This window comes from Pangasianodon hypophthalmus, chromosome 11 (genome assembly GCF_027358585.1).
Source record: "Pangasianodon hypophthalmus isolate fPanHyp1 chromosome 11, fPanHyp1.pri, whole genome shotgun sequence".
Classification (NCBI taxonomy): Eukaryota; Metazoa; Chordata; class Actinopteri; order Siluriformes; family Pangasiidae; genus Pangasianodon; species Pangasianodon hypophthalmus.
In genome coordinates, this window is record NC_069720.1 from 8,988,518 (window position 1) to 9,010,329 (window position 21,812).

A 21,812-nucleotide genomic window follows, 5' to 3' on the forward strand; every position below is an offset into this window, starting at 1 on the left:
CTACATGAGCAGGTGGTAATATTCTGTTACAGCGGCGCAGTGGCCTACGAGCCTCAATTAAGTCGGTCCCTTGTTTTCAGTGGCAAAAACAAGGACATTAATTAAAGCAGCCACAAACATAATACAGGGCTATGAGCACTGCCTGAGAGTGTATCGTCAGTTCCTACCCATTTGAGTGTTAGACCAGGTGGGGAAGATAGCTGGTCAGTGTATTATATTTGGCCTCGAGTAAAGTACATGAAGGACAGCTGATGTTATAACCAGGACCACACACAGAGTCCTTTTGAACTTTTTTGGGATGCAGGGTGATTATATTAACCATTATCATCATATTCATCAAAACATCAAAACACTTTAGCCACATACTATCCACATACTGTAGAACATAAGCAAAGAACAATCCATTTAGGTCTATTACAGATAATTACAGTCTATAACAGTACATTTTCTGAAATATCACAACTTAACCCTTTAAAACCTTTAAAGTCTGGAGATATTTTTTTGCTATACATAAGAAAATTCTCTGCTCCAAGTCAGATTGTTGTATTAACAGCAGTTAGAAAAAACATTATTTTTGGAAATTATTTAACCCCTTAAAATTCCAGCTTATTATTTTGTTATTCATTATAAGCATTTTATTTAGTCACTACAATAAATTATATAGTAATTACAGTGAAAGTAAATAGGAAAGGTGTGTAGATTTCAAAAGTCTCCTAATGACAGCTCCTGAGAGTTTAATTGGCTAAATGATTTAAACGTGTATAAACAACAGAGATTAAAAAAAAAATCTCACTCCTCCTACTGACACTATATAAATAAAAAGTTATAGCAACCCCTCCCTTTTTCTTGTTTCTTGTTTCAGATTCTGTGCCTCATTCATTCAAATTGGAATTATTTACATATAAAGAATAGCTTTTCCCCGTCATCCCCTTCCCCCTCTTTTTTTTTTTATTATTATTTTTTTTAATTTTTTTGTATTTGACTGTTTATCTCTCCCGGAAAAAAAAGACATAAAAAGACCTCATTCAAATTGCAATTATTTACGTAAGAAAGGAAATCCCCCACCTCCTTTCCTGTCTGTGCCATATATTTTTTTTTTATGAGATGCATTTTTTTGCATCTGATGTATTGACAGGTTCAAGTCTGGAAACGGGTTTGAAGTTGACTAAAAATATAAAAAATTCCAAAAACAAAGCAAAAAAAATGTTTATCAGCAGTGATAACTGCTATATAGTGATACTATATTAATTAAAAGCAAAATTAAAAGTGTATTACTTTTCATTTTACCTTAAATTTTGTAGCATTTTGTCTTAGAAATACAAGCTTCTAATGAAATAAGATTCTTGTTCCAGTTCTAGCCCTGTGCCATAACACTGAAACCTCTGCAATATCTTTATCTTTAATAGTGCAACAACAATAGCTGAAAATATTCATCCTTCTAATGTTAATAGCAGGTTTGCAGGAAACCTTTAGCAAAATTAAACCAGAAATCCTTCAAGCATAAAACCAACAAACTTAAAACATTATACTGTGTACAGATGTACATCATTGCTCACATGCAGATATATAACAGGTGACATGCTAGTGATCTGAAGCTTGTGAGTTTAAGTCACAGCTGAATGGGGGTATTAGAAATTTTTTAGGAAGTGGGGATTTGGGGTTAGGTGGGTGGGGTTTCCAATTGGCCAATTCTGACCCACCAATCAGCAGTCAGGTCTATACTGCAGCTACCAACTAGGGAGGGTGAAGGCTAGCACATGCTTCTTTGGAGACACGTGATGCCAGCCAACTGCATCTTCTCGAACTACTGCTCATGGTGCATCACACGGAGGAAAATGCTACCCATCCAGTGTGATCATGAGCTCACAGATGCCCATGAACGAATATTGATGTTGCCAATTTTGCTCTCTTGGACTCCCAACCAGATATGGCTGTGGCATCATCGGGATTGGAACTTGCAAGCTCGGGACGATGGGGTTTCTTTCTGAAAACATACAACATAAAGCAAAAATATAACATCATTTAACACTTGTGTCCCCAATGATATTCTCACGTTAATATATTAGAATGTGACACATTACAATATCTAATAACTTTAAAAAAGCCAACGCAGTTTACTTTATTTTGTCCAGACTTATTTTAGATGTGAAATGTTCAGTAAGAATCAGCCTCTCAAGCTGTTTAAGTTAAGAGTCAGTAGGAATCTGGAAAACAGCACAACACAAAATGTAAAACAGAAAATATTGACTTTCACAGAGCTAGAAAAGAGTGGAAGAAAAATAACAGAAAGCAAGGCATAGCGATAAGATTCATCAAAATCCAAAACAAATCGGGGAGATGTGAAAATGTCCTTAAAGGCAAGTAAAATAAAGATCTATATATTTATAATACATTCAGAAAGATTATTTTTTACCATTAATATCTAAACATTCACTTTTTACCAGTTTTTGTAACTTGTGTTAAATCAAACTTGAATTAAATTTCCTTTTGTTCTCAGCATTCCAGTGTAACGGTATACAAACTTTTGCACTCATTTCACTATGTTTGGACAGATTTATCGTAAGTCACTTTGGATAAAAGTTCTTGCTAAATGAATAGATGTAATATAATGTTAATAACAGCCGTGTTAGAAGCCAGCAATGAGCTCACTGACCACATGGCAAAGGCTCAGTATGAGTAAAGTATGAGTAAGGAGCTTTGTTGTGGACTGTGAATAGTGATAAGAAGATGCTCCCATTTTGCTGCTCTCTCTCTCTCTCTCTTATCTATATGACATTGGCTGGGCTTTATCAGAGACCTTGAGCCAGCTGTGTCTCATTCAGACCTTGAGCTAAACGTACTGAGACTTCAATAATCACTTTTATTCATACACCCTTCAGATGGTTAAGGATTCTAGCTTTCTAATGGGGTTCCACTTGAAACTTTTTCTGAAAGGAAAAGCCTCTTTTGCATGTTTCTACATAGGACTTTTAAGGGGTCTCCCCAAAGGACAAGCTAAACAACACTTTAGGGTGTAAGGTGGAAGCCCTTTTCCAATATCATAATATATATCCATAATCATATTATGACTAACTGTTTACTGACATTAATGAGTCATTATCTTGTATTGCAAAAATATTTTGCAAAGTGATAGATAAAAACATGTTTTTAGATGATACGGAAAATAATTTCCAAGGGTCCAGTAACCAAGCCTAAAGCTGCCAAGCAAACACACACCTGTGATGCCACCCGGTCTTGTGATCAGCCAGAAGAATCACAAACAGCCTATCCCCACTCTGAATCACTAGACTTCTAAATTGAGCCATGAATGCAAGTCATGAACCTATGCAAATCAGCAATATCAAGAAAACCACCGGTGAACATAAAAAATGTTTAGAAAGGGATCTCTGCTTTTACTGTGAAGAAGCCTCTCATCATTTCGCTCAGTTTCTGAGTTTCTGATCCGACCTGCTCCTTGAAAGGCTCTTTTGGACAGTGTAGACAGAATGATTTCACCATAGTGCGGTGAGTACCCTCTATGTCTTCTGTGCCTTTCCACTAAACCATTTTACTCTACGTTTGTTTCCATCATTCAGACACTACTTTCTTCATTTCAGTGCTCACTGACACTGGAGCAGATGGAAAATGATGGAGACATCAACACAATCCATCATCTGCAGATTCCTGTGCATATATATATATATATATATATATATATATATATATATATATATATATATATAAACACTAGTGCCATGCATGGTGAATCAATTAATTGTCATATATATAGCCAAGTCTGGTAATTCTTCTGGTAAATGTAAATCTCTCCCAGGCATAATCATAGCCTTCCTGTCAGTAGAAAATCCTGGACCTGTTGATCAAAATCCCCACTTGCTATAGAGAGATCTTCTGTAAGACCAAGGCATGTGCTTGTTTCCAAATGACAGCAAAACCAAGGAGGAACAAATTTCAGAAGTCTTAAATTAAGGCTAGATCAGATGTTCCACCTCACTAGCTTTTGAATTTTTTGTTGAGAACAGATAAGGAGGTCTTCAGCACTGCATTCACTATCATGATCTTAACTAAATCGCAGTGACATACCACTACCTACTCCACCACTAACACCTGCCCTAAAACAGCTCAAATCACCATCTACACCTAACTAGACATCTGTGGTGCCACAACCTTATCAGACTCAGAAGAAGATGACATTTAGTGATGCCTCCAGATATTATGAATATTTGGTTATGGCATTTAGTCTGGTCCCTCTGTGTCTCAAATATTTGTTATCTTCCTATGAGACATGTTAGGCAGGTTTGTCAGAGTGTACTTTGATGACATTTTGATATACTCCAGCTCCCTAGAACAATGTGTCCAACATTCTAAAGACATTTCCACAAAGAACCATAGATCACTGGTGATTTTCAGTATTTGTTAAAATAGTAGAATGAGAGTTTCACATACCACAATCTTCATTCTGGTATATGTCATCATCATGAATGACACTAAGGTTCAGGCAGTCACAGAATGGCTAATCCATCAAAGCATCATAGACCAGAGATTTTTAGGTATCACAATTTTTTCAACTCGGTTGCACTCCTCTGTTGCAGTCCTCGCTTCTTGCTTGAAAGGCTGATCTAAAAGACTAGTTCGGAATGCCCAAGCCAATCATGCTTTCACACAAGTCTCAAGCAAATGTGTGCCAGTCTTAAAGTATCCTGATCCCAGTCATTGTTGTGGATGCTTCTAAGTAGGCTGCTGGTGATATTCTCTCCCAGCACCAGGGTTCACCAGCCAAAATGTATCCCATTGCCTTTTTCTTCTGAAAACTCACATATGGAGAGAAGAAAATTGTGTATAAAATTTGCTTTAGAAGAATGGCATCACTGGTTACAGAAAGCTAAACACTAGTTCATAGTGTACATGGACCATAAGAACATTAAGTACCTGAAAATACCATAAGTTACTTCTTTTCATGCTTCCACTTCTCTATATCTTTTCACTCCAGCTTCAACTTGCATTTCCAATTTAGCAGTCCTGGTATTTGTTAACTGGACAAAGACGTTTAATGCATGGCTATTAAATAGAAATATGTAATAAAGTTTGTAATTCATGTGAGCCCCTTTCCCCCTCTCACTTAATAGTAGAATTCCATTTAATAAGTAATGAATATAGCAGCATTTTCTTTTAGAGGAGTGAATATGACTATTTGGCACTTCATTCATTTGAATGAACAAGGTTATCCATCTAATCTGAAAGTTCAAGTAGTAAGTGAGTATTATAGAGATACTTCAGTGGGAAAAAAAAATTTGTGCAAAAGTATGCAAACAAATGTAACTTTCCTCTAATCCCAAAACTATTTATCAGCCAGGTTTGCTTCTTTAGATTTGCAGTGGAGCTACAAGGCTAATGATTTTAACAGGTAAAAAAGCTTATAACCTCCAGCTTAGCACTGTGTAAACTGCATATCTGAATAATCACAAACCCACCTCAAACCGTGTTGAGTTGTTTCTGACGCTTTGTCATACTCTCAGCTATAAAAATTGACATAAAGACATAGATACAGTGAGTAGAAGCAACAGTTAATTGTTTCAAAATTAGAACACAAGTCTAGTTGTTTTGAATTTCCACTCTCGTACTTCCGAGAGAGGCATGATAACTGTTTAATGAAACTAAAAGAAAAGCCAAGACTCACTGAAATTACAATCATGGTTAAAGTACAGTTGGCATACAAGGAAATGTTGATAAGATGTTTCCTGTGATCATGTTATGCTCTGGGTACAGCCTTGTAGTTTGTGCCAAATCTCTTAGAACCTGATATTATCATAAATAATGTATGAGGCCATAACTACTGAATCAGGATTCGTAATGAGTCATGTATCTTTGTTGGAATATCATTTTAGCAAAACACTCCAATTTATCATTCGCAGTCTTCTGACAAATGTTAGTGCTTTGGTCTGTTTCACATGACAGAGAAAGTGAGAAAGATGAGAGAAAAGTGTATGTATATGTTTGTTGAACTTCACAGACTTGATTGTGTGTGAAGGATCCCACATATTGGGACCCACAGTCTGAGGCTAAAGTGTTGGTTTGCACTGTATCAGTGTCTGATCCTGATCTCTGTGTCTCCTCGGTCTCTTTGAAGTCAGCCCTGACTCTCAACCCTCGCCTTTCTCACCAGTTCCCATTATCATCAGGATTATTATGATCATCATAATCATCTCCGCACAGTTAGATGCTTGGCTGCCGGAGTGAGAGAGTTCTTTGTGTGTAAGATCTGAGCAATTTGCAAGCTCATTGAGGAAACCTGTTGCACAAAAGAAGCTTAGATATAGAATCTGTCAGCGCTGTTTCTCACTGGCCATGTATTGCCTTTCATACCCGATGAAATGGGCTGCTTGTGGACAGTTTGGGGAAATTACACTGCAACATCTCAAGTTTTGCTCGAGTTCACAAAGCCAATCTGAAGGAAAGGAGATGTCTCTGATGTACACTTTAATTGAGATGGTTTTTTTCTTCTTCACATTTTCTGTCTATACTTGATATTTCTATAATTAGAAGACATTGCAGAAAAGGGAACATTGTTGATTTTGTACTCCCATATAACCTTTAGACAAAAAAGAAAGGCTTTTATAGTTTACTTTGTCATCCTTTAAGGCCTTAAAAATTGTTGAAATGTATTAAAATATTGTAGGCCTTATTTTTCTCAACTACCAATAATGATACAGAAAAAATGTGCAGGAGTTATCAGCTGTATTTCACCCCTCCTAACTGCCAGGGGCAGTGTGAAACACCTGGATACCACCTTTTGTGCATGAGTATGCATACTGAGACCTCCCAACAAAGTCATATAGTCACATGTAAAACAGTATTTGCAAATCATACAGCTGTCATACAGCAATTATTCCCTTTTTCCTTGTCAAGTCAGACACACAGTCAGACAATAGCACCTTATTACCCTGGTCAGTGTTACAGGTATTCTGTCCTCCAAATTGGGGTGTAGCCTCTTCCCATTCAAATATTCCACATGCCCCACCAACTAGTTGACTATCATGTCTTGTGGCTAATGTATTGCTAGCATTTTTAGTGGTGTTCCTTTGACATACTATGCACTATGTATTGTTGAGCCTCATAATTTAGCTGGATTTGTGCTAATTTGTAGCTGCTTGTTTTTTGTTTGAAAGGTGAACGTAGTCACAAGCTATATGCTCACTGCTTCAAAATTGTCCATCTCAAGAATGTGTCTGACTCAGACATCCCCTACACTCACTGCCTGGCAAGTTGATATGGTGTGCTCAGCTGGAAGATTTGAACCTTAGGTCAGAGTCTAATCTGGCACAAAACCTTCAGTCTAAACAACTTGCTAGTTGCAGTTACCCAAGCCAGGAGACAACTGACAAGAACAATAAGAAGTCTGAAATCAGTCTGAATTACAGTCTAGATAAATCAGTGAATTGGCAGCAGACATAGCTTAGCTGAAATCAGTGACCCAGGAGCTGAGACCATGAAACTCAGAGGCAGACCTCCTTATAGTTCAGGGATCAGAGATCCTCCTCTCCCCTTATCAGAGGAACATAGGAATGCTATATACAGCTGCATTTGGGAGGCTCCTCAAGTTGATAATGACCTACAAGTTGAGGCACCACTTTCGACTCTGGTCTCAGCTGAGGAGTTTGGTTCTGCCTCTACCAGCTCAAAGTTGCCTTCAACAGGCTGAAACATCAGCAGCCAGTCTGAAGATGGCTGCAGACCAAGTTAGGGTTGGATGGTGTAATGCCACCCACAACATCAAATGCATTCTTTCACAGGACACAAGTGATGGCAGGGTTTTCTTTGCCACAGTGCAAGGAATTTATTGATTTTCTTGGGGGGATTAGAGCAGGCCCTAACTCTCTCACACCCTGTTTGGCCATATATCAGCTATTGTTATTTGTTTTGTTGCTGGTGGTCTCAAAAAATGGAGCATTATGTCCAGATGTGCACTGCCAAAGTGCTGAGTGCAGATGCACTGATGACTCCCTGGTGGAAACTTGATATTGATATGTATCACTTGTGGTTATTTATGCTTGTATTGCCACAAGTGCATGCTTGCCAATTAGATTCACGCCACCCACCACATGGAGGATCAGTGTCTGCTGAGGATGTTAGGCAGACACATTTGTGATCCCTCTAGCCTTGGTAGAACTGTGGCCATTCCACTGCTTTGCCTCAGTGAATATAGTCAATCTTCTTGCTAGCAATAAATCAAAGTAAAGCAGTCAGTAAAATAACTCTGGGGAGATCTTGTGGCTGAATCCAGAATTTCTGCCTGGTCATATCACCTAATTTTGTGAATCAGTCTATTGACCTTTCAGTCTTCACTGTACTTATGGAGTGTTCCTTGCTATGCCTGGTGTGTGCCCTACAGTGTAATTTGGACCGTATGATAAGTCCTCCACTAGCTGTTTATTTGCTATGGCTTAAAACACAGCATTCTAATTTGTCTAAGCAGATGTTGGCCCACTGGGTGGTGAATATGAGCAACTTGGACTATAGACAGTCTCAGCAGTCCCTCTTATGACACTCTACAAGTAATATCTCCTCTTCATTGGCCTTATTTAGCGGTGTCCTGCTCAAGGAAGTCTGTGTTGCTGCTGTGTTGCATAGGCACAAAATTGGCCATGCTCTCTGGGTGGGAGGGATGGCATTACTCTCAGTCAAGGAGACACTGCCCAATCATGGGCATCTGTGAACTCATGTATGTGGAAGACAGCAGTTAGCACTTTCCTCCAAGTGTGTTCAGCTGCCCTGTGATGCAGCATGTGCAGCGATTCGAAAAAAAATGTGGTGGCTGGTTTCACGTATCTCACATGCTAGTCCTCACCCTCCCTGGCTGGTAGCTGTTGTGTGATAGGGGAGAGCTAGCTAGTGAGTAGGATTTGTAGTGGGGTAGTGACCAAACTGGGACCAAATGAGGTAACAAAAAATGTATGGTCTACATTTAGAGATGTACACACTTGGGGTGCGACAGACATCCATTTCTTTTTCTTTACATTAGCCTTATACTGTAGCTACAGCACAAAACTGAAGAAGAAAAGGTCATCAGCTACATTTGGTAAGAAGAAAATTCGGTACGTTTTTGCCAAATTATTGCTTTAATGTAGACTGAACAATATGAATCAAATGAGAACATATAGTTACATTTATACTGATTACGCAGACACTTTTGTTCAAACTATTTGGGATCACCAGGCACATGCAGATGGTTCTGATGTAGCAAGTAAGCTCTGATGAGTGACTTCATGTAGGGTGGTGAAGTTATTTCCACAGGGAAGCGTATAGGAACCAATAAAGTCAGATGAAGTGTGATGCAGTGGTGTAATAATACAAATTTGTAGGCTAGAAAGTAGAATTAAAAAAAAGGATCACTCTAAAGAGACCACAGTTTTCTAGCCTAAGTGGAAACTGTGGAAACAAGGAAAGACACAGCAGTGAGAAAGAGCAGCAGTGCTAAATCACATCAATACACGGTTTATATTCTATGTCGAACATTTAAACAGAGCAGTTGTATGAAGTTCATCATTTTTTCTCTCCAGGAAAAAATTACGCATGAGCAAAAAAATATCACACTTCAAATTATTTACAGGTGTGTTGACAAAAATGTCACTAAAATGGCCTTCTTGGAGGCATTTTCAAAAAATCATGATCCATTGTAAATGTGTAATACAGCTGTAAATTTGTTAGACATGAGCATATGTTTAGCTGTGTTGTTGTAGATGTATCTGATGCTGCTCGGGTCTGACTAAGCTGGAAAAAACAGCTCTGCCTTTCTGCTAGTGCCAAGAGTTTTTCCATTCACTTTCAAGCATTCACTTGCTTTATCAGAACAAACGTGTATAGAAGCATACAGTTACATGCCAGCTCTTCGGCTAACAACACCTGGATGTGAAACACTGAGACCAAATGTTCACAGAGAATGTTGTTATGCTGTGCAATATGGATCCATTCATAAACATATTTTAGACTCACCGGTTAGTTGCTCAGGGTTAAGACAAGGTATAAGAGGTTTGACAAGCACATGACCTGAAATAAGTGGAAGTGGAAAAACGGTAAACTTGTCACCTATTTCTGGAAGTCTAGGAAGTCATACATCACCTGGAAATGGGTGTAAATGAGTTATTAAATCAGGGAAAATATGTAAATAAATTAAAAAAAATATGTGCCACTTGCTTTATGAAGAATTGGCATCTCATTCAGGCTCCAGATTCACAGAGACCCTGATCAAGTGGTTACTGAAGTGTCTACAAGGCCAAATGATGTAGGAGATCAAAGTCATTTACACCATCTCACATTACTTATCAGGAATAAATATTCAGTAAATATTCAGTATTTCCATCTTAAAAAGGAATGTAACTGTTTAAATGTATAACTGAGGAATGTCTGTTAAGGTTTTCAGGCAACCAGGTCACTGTCCACTCTGTCCATCATGCTGCTATCTTGGAGTTTACCTACTTATCAGCAGAACTTCATTCCTTTTACTTATGCTGTCAGTAACACTTAACTTTATTTTCATAACTCAAGAAATGCTGGAGGATTATGAAAGGCTTATGTTAAAATTTGTGATGTGACATTGGATGTTTAATGTGATTTAGTTTTCTTTACATGAAAGACAGAAGAGAGTAGCGGTCTCAAGTCTCAATTATCTTTAGGGGTAGAATGTTCAGGAATGTTACTGTAAATTATTTTATCCTTATCTTGTGAGTTTGTAGATACTAGAAGAAGAGTTAGAAGTATTTTTTTCAGTTCCTATGCTATATTTAGCTGATGTATAGTCTTCTTTAAAATGTTTTTTTTACATTGTTGAGTAATAAAAGTGAAAAAAAAAATTTATTATCATTTTAGTGTGAGGACATGGGATTATATCTGACATATACCTGGCTGATATCTGTGCCTCTTAAATGAGTGAACATACAGTATATAGGAATGGTGCTTTATAGGTGCTTTATAGTTTTGAATATTTGAGGAACAGTTTCATGCTCCCTAATGAAGTATGTATGCTCAAGGTTGAAAAAGGATAAATCATAATGTATAACTATACAGTAAAGACCCTACCCAAATAATAATATGCCAGATGGATATCTCATAGAAGATGTCTTAAAGCCTTATGAACATGCTATTAGTGTCACATCAGAACTTGGACATAAGGCTTATATAAACTCTCCAGCACTGGGTTATAAAAGACTTGTGTATTGTTACTGAATGTACTGTATTATGAGAGTCCGGTGTAGTTCAAAATGAAACCAGTCACCTTGACTTATTACCACTAAGTGAAATATGACACAGAATAAATAAAAAATAAATAGACAGAAGAAATTAGAGTTATGGTTGGAGCAGTAGTTGAGTTCTGGGGTAGTGATTAAAATCTCAACAATACTTCAGCCATCTGCGATTGGCAGTCCAAGCCCATAAGTCTGATAGCTGAGGTATAAAGAACACATCAGTTAGCACTTGCTCAACTGTAATGTATAGGATGGTAACTGTAATGCAGTAAAAAACTTGCAGGTTGGAATGAGATTTGACAAAATTGGTATACAATTGGGATAAGAATCCAAACCTGGTTCTCTTTAAGAAAAGTCTTACCCCTCAGCTATATGCCTGGGTTCGGAATAGGATAGGAAATGTTAAAATGCTGGATTATGGAAGGACTTACTTTTGCCTTATGCCACAGTGTTGTTGAATTCTCAAATCTGGTTGATCAGAAGGTGTTAAGTAATTTTGAATATATAATTACAGCAGCTCTGACAGTAGTGCTGGCTATAATTCAAATAAGCTCTTTCTAATACGTTAGCATTTCTATAGTAACAGCTCATTCACAGGGACCTGTTCATTGGACAGGCTACATAATCCAAGACTTATAATAGATGTATAAAAATGTATTTAACAAAGCAAATTGTTGATATGGTGAAATTCACTTTAAGGGAACATTTATAGCACTTTTAACAGTCAGTAAATCTTCCGCCATGGGAGAGTCTCCAGGACAGAGGAGTTTGCATGTTCTGGTTCATTGGTAAAATGACAAGCTGAATTTTTTTTGTCTTACTAACTTCAAGAGAGAGAGAAAAAAGAGAGGCTGGTGGGGAAATGACTGTTTATAGCTGGTATAATAAAGTGATAACAGGAAATTTATTATATGTCTTGCAGATGGTCCACAACATTAAATTAAACTATAAACGGACGTTTTGTTCATTAAAAAAAAAATGGAATCACTGACAAATCTCTTTGGAACAAGAAGAATAAAATACTTTGGGACATTTTTATTCCTTACATAATATATTAGAAAGGATTAGGCATTCTCTTGTATCCATCTTCATTTGATCTCTTCAGTGATACCATATCTTGTTTAAAAAGCCTCCAACCTTTTAACTTTAGCCATCTAATTACTGGTTTAATCTTTGGACAAATGTGCTAAATGGCAGAAGTCTGACCTGTCTTGGTGAATACAAGCCTTTATGGTGAGAACCTACTATTAAACAACATGGCCGTCTTTAGAACCCTTGACATTACTCTCTCCATGTGGCCACAGTGGGCGACTGTTGGGGTGAAATATAGTCTGTTGTATTACATGTCACTTGGGAATGTAGGGTACACCAGCACCCCATTCACAGGGCTAAGGGAGCAGGCTTTATTGTGACTGCATGCTAAGGCTCCTTGTCAAAAGTGCTGCTCTAATGTAGCGTATTGAATGACTGAACACTGTTTACATCTCGCTTTTCGCCCTGAGAAGCTTGTAAGTGAGGGGCACCGAGAGAGAGCAGCCGTTTCTGAGCCACAACGTCAATGTCAGCTATTGTTCTTGCTGAAAGTGCCTAGTCTGCACAAATGATGTGTACATGATTACGGCAGCATGACAAGGATACGGCCGCTGTAATCGGGCTGACTTTTATTATTCCCCCAAGCATAATGAGAAGGTAACTGACAGAGGAAACTTGTTATTAAAGAGGAGAAAATAAATAGGGAGCAGTCTGTCTTTATGTATGATGAAACCCAAGCCTCCCATTGGTAGATTCGAGGTTTTTAATAAGCCGTGCAGATGGGCATGCTGGCATGTGCAGCGTTCTGCTAGACGTTTAGATAAAGTCTTCCTTCAAAGTCCATGTGTGCCATAATATGGAAACTCAATGAACGGCTAAAGCCAGTAAGCAGTCCATGTATAAAAATGTCAAAATGAACATTAACCCACAATGACATGTGATGACTGATAACCTACACCTTAAAACAAACCACTACCTCGAGTTTATTGTATAAAGTTACCCAGTTGACTTAATATCTTTCTTGACAGCAGACCGTAATGAAATCACCCTTCCCTCCGAAAAAAAAAATGGCAGCGTTTCAACTGGAAGTCCACTGGACCTATTTTGGACGGCCTTTTTCTGAATCACTACCCTCTTGTGTGGGGAAACTCGAACCGGCTCTCTCGTTCTCTGGACCTCCATTGAGAGTGGCCAGTCCGTTTAGATGGCTCTCTGCATGAGTGCCTAACCCGGCTAAGCACAGAGTTCTCCCCTTCCCTCTTTTTTTTCTTTCTTTCTCTCCATCTCTCTCTTTCTCTCTGTTATCCTTTTGCTCCCTGGTCCTGAAACCCATCCAGCCCCTCTTCATGTTCATGCCCTGACTTAGTTATTGCTTTCTACTTCTCACCAACATTAGACCTGTTCCCCTTTGCTGCTCTGATGAAACATGTTTTCAGCTGGCCCTGTCAACCTCGAGGCCTGACTCAAGCTTTTATTCGCACTGGTCAAATGATGGTGTCACTTGACATATTGTCAACACATAGAGCCAAAAGACAAAACAAAATGTCATCTGCGAAAGGAGAAAGAAAAAACAGACATCCGGCGCTCATAACTTTGTGTTGATGAAGTAAGTCTTGTCTCTGAATGGAGATCACTTGGCCAAACATTTCAAAATTGAATAGAAAGCCGACTGATGGTAAGATGGTAGGAAGCGTTTGAGAAAGTCAGACCACTACTGGTGGGAAATCCTGCAATTATTCCCCACCAATAGTGGGCTGACTTTCTCAAATGCTTCCTGCCATCTTATTATGAGGGAGGTGAGGTAGTGGGAAAGTTGGCATTGGGCATCAGGTCTGACGTGTAGCAACTCAGACAGTGTAGCTTTGATAATAAACCATGTTTGAAAGTCTGGGCATGTATGAACATCTACCTTTACACACTTATATTTCTGTTTACTTCCTCTGACAAGAAAACATTGTGTTGTACAAATGAGCAGACAAAATGGTTTGCATGTCAGAAGTTGCCTCAAGGAAAAAAGCTTCAGTTTCTTGGCTCAGGAGTGGTGATCTGTAGAATTAAAATTATCTAATAACCCAAACTTGGAACCTGAACTGCAATTCAAATATGGGTTTCGTTACATCAGTTTTTCACTGTCTATCTACCAGAGGAATAATGAGCACTGGGAGGTGTTACTTGCAACAAAGGTGTTACTTGGGGGGGTATGGTGGGCTTTAGCACAATTTTATCAGTTTGACCATCTTTGCCAATTTCTCACCATTTTTAGAAACTCACTTTCGGCATTTTAATTGAATTCAGGTTCAGCTCAGGTTATCCTCAATTTTGAAGGTTTAGCAACGTTTAGTACTAAATGTTTAGAACTAGCAATATTTAGTACTAAACAGTTTAGAACTATTTTAGCAGTTTAGCAAATATAAAGACACACACTTAGTGACTAAGACATCACAGTTGTCACCATTAAACTGCCTTTCATGGCTAAATAGGTAAATTATTCAAGAATCAGCAGCCGTAAGCTGGCTAGAGCTGAGACACAAACTAGTACAGGTAAAACATTGTTCTATTTTAGCCTGGAGATGAATTAAGTCGCTAAATCACAGTCCCCGATTAACAGTCGACCCAGAATATACTCAGAAAAAGGAGATGAGTCAGACACTGCTGGAAATATTAAAATTACTTCAACCTTGAGCTGAATGGGTTTCATGTCTTAGCCCACACTGGAAATCTTTATCAGAATATCACAGTGGGCATGTGGGATATGTAAATCTAGTATGTGTTTCATTTTTTCCATCTGGTTACCTAGGATAATACTGACAACAACAGCAAATCACTGCTGTCTAATCTATGCTAGGTTTTAAAGCCTAAATGAGCATAGATTAGATAGCATCAACCAACAAATGAGCACCAGAATCACTAAGCACATGATAAATATTTCCATATAAACATTTTCAGGGGGTGGATAACAGATGATGATGCATCTGCTGGTAATCATATATTTTCAGTGAGTTGGTGTATTTTCTTTGGCGAATAGGCTATTGCTAATACTAAGGGGAAAATCATAATACATTTTTATGCAATGTTATATTACAGCATGTAGTTACAAGAATGGAAAGGTTGTTTTTAGCTTTTTTGGAGAAAAACAGACTCAAAGACTTTATACAGTCCCTAACTTGTCTATCTTTTTAGATGTCCTACCATTCAAAAGTGTAGAAATGTAGCCTATAGTTTAGCTCTCTTCACCTACTTAGACGTATTTACAGCATGTGGTCCCTTGTAAAATAATAATCTAATTGGCTCGTAAGAATTATCAGGGGTGAGCCAGGTATTTGGCTAATTGATTAACTCTCTTCACGGACGATTCACTAAGTATACAGCTTTCGAAAAAGGAAAATCCACCCTGAATGACTTGCATATTAATCTTTATAATTAACATGTGACCTTAAATGGCATCTAAAGTTTATTTGGTAATGAACGTCTGAGTGGACAAACTTCTTTCATTGACATTTTGGTCTATTTTCACTTTGGTTAACGGCATTACCCACAATACCCTTCGACTACCTGCTGATAGTGGTGCCAGTGGGATTTAGCCCTAGCTACTCATCTATACAGCCTGATCTGTTTGAGCAGATTGTATAGATGAGTAGCTGAGAGAGCTGGACAGACAGAATTAAAGCGCTGCTACATCATCATCTCTACCTAAAGAGAGATGATGATGCAGCAGTGCTTTCATACTGTCTGGCCAGCTCTCTCAGCTACTCATCTATACAATCTGCTCAAACAGATCAGGTTCCAAAGCCAACACCATCGTGCTTGTCATCTTGTACATCGCCAACCAGCCGAAAAAATGAGCACCCGAATCGCTAAGCACATCATAAATGTTTCAATATAAGCATACAGTATTTAAGGGGTTTTAGTGTGGAAATGTTCTTTAATCCTAGTTCTTGGTATAGTTTCTGCTTGGGAAATATTAGGATATATCAGTCCTCCCATAACTCCCCCTCTTCTCTCTCTCTCTCTCTCTCTCTCTCTCTCTCTCTCTCTCTTTCACTCTCACTCACTCTCCCTTGGTTAATGGTGCACCTGTCCTGCTCTGCTTCCATTAGTCCCACCACAGTGCAGTAGTGGACACACAAAGGCAGACAGTGTCCATGTCTCCAGCTCTCCACTCTTGCAGTCTTTTATTCCTCTGTCCCAGCAGGAGGGAATTCCTACCGTGGCCTTTCACTCCGTTCTGCTCCAGCACGTCCCGCATCTGGCAAAGAGCACAAGCCCCCAGCCAAGGCTTTCACTCCCCAAATGAAGAGCTGCTAAAAACGGTACCGGAACAGGTGATCATGAAAGGCCAGCTGAGAGAAAAAGGGGGCAGAGGGGTCACTTTGGTGTTTCCTCAGGCCATTACGCAAGGGTGAGCCATACTGACCCATGAACAGCTTGGGACGCACAGAGTTGAGAGAATATTGTAGTAACTATAGTATAGTGTCCGATTGACTAATGGATACCTGTTAATATGTTTGTTATTATAAGTAATCTCATTTTTATCCTTTTATGATTATATAACCATCTTAAATTATTTTGTTGGATATACTAACTGCAACTTAATATGGTCATGCCAATTAAATTGGATTGAAAGAGAGAGAGAGTGAGAGAGAGAGAGACTGTCATGGTATGTTTTTCATCAGAAAGGTAATATTTCTGTCATCAATAACTATTCAGGAAGAACAGTGTGCTAAGCTAGATGAGAACCAACATCAATTACCACATACCTTATTAAGTTAAACACAATTTAGATGAGAACTAATGATTTAAGATATATTTTAAGTGGGTGCTGAGTTTTCAGTCTTCCCTGAGAAGTAACATTTGAGAAGTAATTTGACCGATGTATTCGAAATCACATCAAAGCAACCACTGAAACAGGTGGGCTGTTGTGATGGCTTGGAAAAAGTACTCTAAATCCACAAAAGCTGAACTTTATACGTGTATTTACTCATTTAGTAGATTCTTGTATTTGGTGTGATGTACAAAGAGGGCAGAATTCAATCCAAGCACAGAAATGAAAGAATTGAAGAAATACAGTAGATTAATAATAGATGGTGTCTGACATTTGCTTTAGTTTTGTACTGTAAATCTTTTCAACCAAAAATTTTTTTTTTTTTTTTAAATCAATACATGCTTAAATATACTTGCTAAATGACATTGTTAAGATCCATAGTCCCATTCATTCAGTTCCTGCTTTAGTCTGGTCAAGGTTGTAGTGGATCCGAAGCCTATACTGGGGTGTGAGGCGGGAATACACCCTGCATGGCCAGTCCATTTCAAGGCAACATACACACACACATGCACAGTCTCATTCACACCTAGGCGTAATTAAGAGTCACCAGTTCACCTACCAGCATTTTTTTGGGAGTTGTGAGGAAAACAGATAACCCAGAGGAAACCCTCTGGTCACACAGGGAAACTTCAAACATGCGAAAAATGCAAAACTCCACACAGAACAAGTGTAAATGAGTTACATGGTAATATTTACAAATATAAGAGTAGAACTATATTGTCATCTGGATAACTTCAGGTATTTTAATTCTCCTGTACTATTCCCACTGTAACGAGGCAGAGCCTAGGGGGTGGAATGATAGTAAGGTAATCTGTGGAGGAAAAAAAATCTTGTTCTCAAAGGTGGTTTCCATATACCATTACAAACAATTGCAATACCAACAAATCCATAGTAAATCAGCTACTTTTGCGGTAAGTGAAATGGTGTAAATTAGATTTATTTATTTTTTTTTGCTATACTATTATTATACCAAGGTGGATTGGAATCGAAATTGTCCCGAGGTGTGAATAAGTGTGTGAATGTGTGTGTGCATGGTGCACCGTGATGAATTGATGTCCCATCCAGTGTGTGTTTCCGCCTCACATCCAGTGTTCCTGGGATTCTTGATCCTACACAATCCTGACCAGGATGAAGATGAATGAATAATGACTGATTGTTGCTTTAACAGTAGCTTTCTGGTTGTTCTGGTCATCTTATGGTCACCAGCACAGAACTTACCCTGCCAAGCTGCCAGTGCCTTTCCTTTTTAGAAAAATGTTCATATTTTTATTTTAGCTTGTTTATGGCCAAACATTGTTATGAGTAGTGAGTAGTGAAAATCTTTCCATACTGCACCAGATAAACCATGTATTGTAAGCAATGAAAGTAAAAAAATGATCCTTTTCTGGTAGATCTTGTGTATAATGCGTGCAAACCAATGAAATACAGAATGGTTGCTTCAATAAAATGTAATATATAAAATTTGGCACACATTTGAAATTTATTTACCTTAATCATGGAAAAATGAAGATAGATAGAATGCTCATGGTCATTCATACAGGTTTCATGTAGCTGTTTGTCTCTGCCCTTATTGGAAATCCAATAATCATCAGTGTCATAACAGACATGTCTCCCAAAGAAAACTTTGACAGCAATAATGAGCTGTTGGAATGGAATTAATACAGAAATGGCAGAGAAACTACCCAGTGTTGCATTCTAAAATTATTTTTAGTTGAATTTCTATGTACTAATCCATAGTAGCATGTTTCTTCTTACCTCCCTAAAACATGCAATGCTCACTAGACATAAGGTTGATAAGGTTTGCATGAAAACTTTATCATACAAAAGTACAATTTTGAGTAGATATAAAACTGTAATTTGTAAGGAAGTAGTAAGATTTATTCATCAGATTTATAAGGGTGCATCCATGCAAAGAGAGCTACATTACTCACCTATACCACACACTAGACAGCATTCTTATTTCATGGTTTATTCTTTAAATCTTATTTTGATTGCAAAGGACTGCTCCTCACAAACTTTGTCCAAATGACATTGATAAACGTCTGTATATCTGTAATATGTAAAGAAATATCTTACATTTTGCATATTGGCCTGCATTCTACCTGAAAGGTCACATGATCAGATATGTCTCATTGATACTGACCTTGTACAGGCGATTTGCAAGTTAATGAGTTCAAATGTCACATCTATAATGCGGTAATCAGCCTTAAGCAATTACATATAAATACATACAGCATACAGAACATACAACTATAACCTACTGTGTCATTTTTATATACCGTACCGTGCAAAAGTCTCAGGCACATGCAAAGAAATGCTTTAAAGTAAAGATGCCTTCATAAACAATGAAAACCTTTTCTAAAATTAATAAAAGAGCAGTAAACAGTAATACAAAGTCAATATTTGGTGTGACGACCTTTTGCTTTAAAAAAATAGCAGTCTCAGGTACAGTTTGTGCAGTTTTATAAGGAAATGAGCTGGTTAGTTTTATTGAGCATGTTGCAGAACCAGCCACAGTTCTTCTGGAGACTTTGACCGTTGCACTTGCTTCTGATTTTTGCAGCAAAACCCAGCAGCCTTCATTATGTTTTTTGTCTGAAAAGTATCTCTTACATAATACGTTGCTTTCTTTACTGAAATACAAACATTTTTCAGTGTTGGAAAATATTTATTATATTATATACAGTATGTTTGGACATGCATAATATTTTTGTACTGACTCAATAATGCAGAAGTAATAAAATAAATATTATGACAAAATTTGTACTTAAAAAATAGGGTGTCTAAGACTTTTGCACAGTATTGTACATATTTTATGAACTGCAGTTTTGCAGCTCAATTTTAAACATAGATTCACTGTCATTTAAAAAAATTGCATTGATTTTTACATTTTTGTTAAATGTTACCTTTTCCCCAAACGAAAACCTGGCCTGTAGTGATCATATCTTGAACTTGAATGAATGACCATGTGTAGCAGTTTTTCCTGTACAGTGATAAAGTCTGCTTTGCATACTTCTCTGCATGGAAGTGCTGCACTGATTTAGACCCATCAGCCTCAAGCTTGATCGTGTCAACCTTTTCCTTTTCCGCAGAGATACGGAGCCATGGACAGGGAGTTTCCCCTCACGCTCATGGAAGCCCTGTGGTTTCTAGCGTGGCTCAGGACGCCGTCTCTACTCCCACAATAGGTGCATTGTACTCTGGAAACATGGGCCACAGAGAGATGCCATTGTTTTATCTGGTAACGTTACCTGCGATTTGATCGACGATAGCGCCTCGTGTTTTTGTAAGAAGAATCCACAAATATATCAGCGCCTGGTCTTAGGCCACCTCGACTTCCCGAGGCCTGGCAGTGGCCCACTTAAGCGCCAACTTAAAGAAAGCAGAGAGGCTTTTCATTTAAGAACTGCATTCCTGGGAACTACAGAGAGAAAGAAAAAGAGAGAAGAGAAGAGGAGAGGAGAGGACATGGAAGAGCTTTGCACGAAACCCTGCCTGTGTTAAGGTGATACACGGCGTCTGCAGGAAAAGCACTGATGCCGTGCCAAGGCGTGTCATTTAAGGTGTCTCTCCTACAGAAGCACATATGATGCCATTGAGCTCAGCGTAGCAGGGGTGGGAATTTTTTTCTCAAGTTCTGCCAGGACTTTGAGGAGGGCTGCTGATAGAGACCCGTGAAAGAGACGAGGACAGCAAAGAGGCATGATATGCATGAAACTGAATAGCCTCCAGCGGCAGTTCGACTCTTTCAGTATTCATGTTGTGAACTCTTGAGAAGTAAATGTAAATCAGAGTAAAGAAGCTTGAGAAACAGTTGTACAGAGCAGAACGTGCTATGACCTCCAGCAAGGATCTACATTTTTTATAGAAGCATGGCTGTGTTGAAGAACAACTCAATATTACATTTTTCAGACCACCACCTCTGTGAGACCTCGCTTGTATATGAGCTCACAATATATCATCACACTGTTTACAGAAAGAATTCAATAAGTAAGGAATAAAAACGATGGAGTGATCAGCCACAGGAAAGTAATCACCATGGCATGACTCCATGCTCCTAAGTTAACACCAAGTGTTTTACTCCTCTTATACCACAACAATTTGCTAATGATAACATGTTTAATATTGATTCAAAAATGACATTTTTGTACTTCTTATCTGTTTAGACTCACTTTTATTGTCCTCAAAACATACATTATATGTACATTATAGCAGCTATAAACAGCCTTTCCCTCACATTCTCTCAAGGGTAATAAGACTTGCTCCTAAGAGACTGCAAAGCACAACATCTGTCATTCTTAGACTTTTCTGTGGGAGAAGACTTAAAGGAACAGCTTCAACCTTCGACTGTGACAATGCTCACACTGGAGACTCCTTCCATTAATGTTAAATAAACGTGTCTTTACAGAAAGCTTCACCATATCAACAATTATAGTTTTTTTAATCTATTATTATTAGGCTTAGGTTATGTAGATTCTCTGGGCAAGTTGTTAATACAGAAATAATAACATATCAGAAAATGTGCATTACTACAAACCTGTGATTTTGCCTGTTTTTACTGACACTAGCTTCTGCAAAGCACTGGAGGTTGCTTAACTAAACAGTGGCGTTAGCTAGCTATCACTAGCTGGTTAGTTCCATACACTGCATTACGTGTATGGACAGGACACAAAAAAAGGCCTTCTGCCCTTTCTATCTGCCCGGAAATGACAGGTGTGTTT